The 3,428-nt window shown below is 34.2% G+C and overlaps 1 long non-coding RNA gene across 3 annotated transcripts; it reads right to left on the bottom strand.

The window, feature by feature from the left end:
* Positions 1-200: 200 nt before the first annotated feature.
* Positions 201-3,024, bottom strand: LOC136235132 (uncharacterized). Of its 3 annotated transcripts, XR_010691668.1 has the most exons (5): positions 2,935-3,024; positions 2,764-2,854; positions 2,300-2,366; positions 564-689; positions 201-442 (listed from the first exon to the last, which is right to left on the bottom strand). It is a non-coding gene; the product is annotated as an uncharacterized lncRNA (long non-coding RNA). The 3 variants fall into 3 exon arrangements; XR_010691666.1 differs by having other exon boundaries at positions 2,764-3,024; XR_010691667.1 differs by having other exon boundaries at positions 2,810-3,024.
* Positions 3,025-3,428: the final 404 nt, after the last annotated feature.

Raw genomic sequence — 3,428 nt, 5'->3', positions numbered from 1 at the left:
TTGGTATAGGAGAACAATTTAGGAAAGTTTATATTCAACTAGGCAAAGGCCCTCTTCTAAGTGTTCTTAAGAAGGACAAAGGCCCTCTTCTAGGCACCTAGGCAAGCGATGAAGCAATCCTGAAAGTTTGCTGGTTATTGATTTTTGGGGAATAGTATAAGTATATGGTTGTGGTTGTGGTCGGGGAATAAAAAACATCGTTTATCATCCAACATACACCTGAATTTCACCTGTTAAATGTTCAAAACTACAAATCTAAAATGTACCAAAAAAAATAAAACATTAATGTTCAAATTGACTGAGGTTAGTTACTGAGGTTAGTTACTATATTGCTTTTAAGTGAACAAAATCAAAGCAGAATTTCACAGGACATTAGTGGACTTCCATCATTAGGGAACTCTAAGGTCTGATTCCACTTGGGATTCAAAGTTTTGTACATGATCTGAAACACACAAAAAAAAAAAAAAGAAGTAAAGATATCAGCTCAGAGAACCTCATGTACGTTGTACTATCATTAATGAACATAAAATTGTGAAAAAAGAAATGCAATTAATGTTTTATACCTTCATTCTCTTCTTTAGTGTACGTATGGATCACTTGTCCCTCTGATATCAACAGCTATAAGATCCATCCTTCCCTTAATAACCAGTTCAATCCCACCATTGTTTGAAGCCCAAAAAAAGTAGGAACTGCATAGCTTAAATGTCATTGGATACCAACTTCTTAAGCAAGCTATGGAGTATGAGCATATAAATTCAAGTGTGATAACAATTGAAAACACAATCACAATCCCATGACAATGAAAACATAAGTTCTTGAAATCTTCCTTAAATTATACTCTGACTGCTCCAAATAGTGTATTTTACTAACACTATTTCAACCTGACAATCGCATACGTAATCATCAGCTCTGAATGCTTCTATTTGAAGCCTTTGTTCTCCCCAAGTCACATTTTCAAGAGGCACCCACACATACTCAAATGTTCCTACAGTTTAGTCAATTAATTTTAAAAATTGAAAGATCTATAGCTTGTCTCAATCCTCCAAACAGTTTGCCATATCAGTAGAAGGAACTATATATGCATTTCAATCCAGCTAATTAATAATTAGTAATTACAATCAAAACCCAATTTAGATCTTTATCATCGGTTGCATCTAAATTTTCGAAATGGTCACTTTCTCTGTTGTTCCCAAAAGAATCCTACGGTTCTTACATGTTTCACTTTATCTGTTGTTTCTTACTTCTTATTGAAGTCAATTCAGAACAAAGCATTTAAGAGTTCAGGGATGTGGTTTCTAATTGCTATTTTGATAGATAATCAAATTAAGTAGTAGTCGAATTTTGGAAGATAAGTTACTCTTCACTAAGTTAAAATATCAATCCTGAACTGAAAATACAACATTGCACTCTTACAGCAGAATATAAAATCATCTTTAAACACAACATAGTAAGGGGAAGACTTCCCAAACTGCTACACTACCACTCCCCACCTTACCAGAAAAAAAAAATTAAGTTAACCACTATTAAAGTACATTTACACTGCAATTAACAATATTGTATCAGCAATCACAATCAAAACATGTAAGCAACCCAAAAACAACTCCAACTGTATTGCCATGTCATTACTGAAACTAAATCCCATACACTGAGACTAATAAAAAAAATTAAAGTCACAAACCTTGGCATACCTCACAACCCTAATTTCAAGCAGATTACAATAAAAAAAAAATAGCATAAATTCCTAGTTCTCACAAAAAAGATGGCTGTAATCTTTCAAATAGTAATTGCCAATCATTTTCAGTCTAAAATTTAAAATCTACAAAAATATCACATTTTTCCCAAGCCTAAGTTCCATATTTCAAATGAGTTACAAAATAATCAAAACAAAATTTCAGACGACGATAAGAGATATTTATGAAAAAGCACTGCCCTGTTCCCAAAATCAAACAATAAAATTTCTATAAAACCAAAGCTGACTCACTTTATAAAATTTCAGACGACAATAAGAGATATTTATGAATATTTATCAACTATTTTCTTTTTTTTCCGCTTCTAAATTGTCTACCGTAATTCTTTCAAGAGGATACCATTAGAGGGTCCACCAAGTTTGGATAAATATACAACATTCACACCAATAAGAACACCAATATGAAGCTATAGATAAAAGCTAGATAACATTGCATAGATACATTCAGACCTTTTTTTTTCTGATGAAAGGAAAAATGCAGACTCTTATGGCCAAGTTAACATTGCATAGATAAAAGCTATAAATTGGGGAATAAAATATGGTTATACTGACATAACAGGATGTCTCTTTAGCTCTTGTTCTGTTTCATCCTCCATCATTTTAGTCATATTTGTAAAATCTGCAATACCAAACACAGATAAAATGGGAAGTTATTAAGAAAAGCATTCAATCTCTTGTTATCATTTAGGTAAATAATATTTAAATAACAGTAAGAATTAGAAAGTAAAGGCAAAGAAATTGATCTGCGAATTTAAATGCATTATCCAAATCGACAATTTGAGCAGATTTCTATGCTCATTCTTAGTTCTTTCACTGATCCAAAAGTTCCAAAATAAGAACAGGGCATGACATCCAGAAAAAATGTCTTTGAAAAGTGAGCATAAAGTCAATATGCTTCCCATGTACACTATAGCTCTGATTTTTTGTTGTTTTACCAATTACAGGACACTAGATCGGTGGATAGTTTAACAATTTCAATTCTGTCAAAGCAACACAATATCAGTAGAAAAATATACCTTCTTCAATTGAAACAATCGGAAAAGGACATCGGTTTAGGATTACCTCAAGAGATTGATTGCGCGAGGTTGAATCGGTAGATCGAAATTACTTAACCAAGTTAGAATGAGTGTTGCTGTCGATTAAGAGATGAGAGGAAAAAGGAAACCGAAAATAAGCTAGAATCTTACCGGAGTAAGGAAAAGCGGCGTCGGTGAGGGAGGAGAGATGGTCATTCAACTGTCGAGGGAACAGATTGTCGCCGTCAAACGTTAACAGCATAATGGTTGGAGGGTTGTTGGAGGATTTTCAACCATGTGACCCACTTTAAAAAAGTGTTTTTTTTTTTTTTTTTTTTTGGTAAGAAGGGAAGAAAAAAACAAACAAACAAAAACCTAACCCGGGATCAGTCTAGGAAGACTGACCCCAATCCTATCTTCAAGAAGAGAAGGTAACAGAAAAAAAGGAGGAACGGAAAGGGTAGAAACACCTAACATCCCCTCATGCCCAGCAGCTGCCAAGCGATCCGCGACGCGATTTTGCTCCCTATAAATATGGGAGAAGGTAGAGAATCGAAGGCAGGACGAAGCCTCAAGATGGCTTTAATGAGATTCTGACTCTTAAGACAAACAGCCTGTCTATCCGAAATCCTGTTGATAGCCTCCAAATTGTCAGACTCCACCGA

The sequence above is a fragment of the Euphorbia lathyris genome, chromosome 7 (assembly GCF_963576675.1).
Source record: "Euphorbia lathyris chromosome 7, ddEupLath1.1, whole genome shotgun sequence".
In the NCBI taxonomy this organism is placed as follows: domain Eukaryota; kingdom Viridiplantae; phylum Streptophyta; class Magnoliopsida; order Malpighiales; family Euphorbiaceae; genus Euphorbia; species Euphorbia lathyris.
The sequence above is the reverse complement of the archived record's forward strand: the minus strand, read 5'-3'. Positions and strand labels throughout refer to the sequence as shown.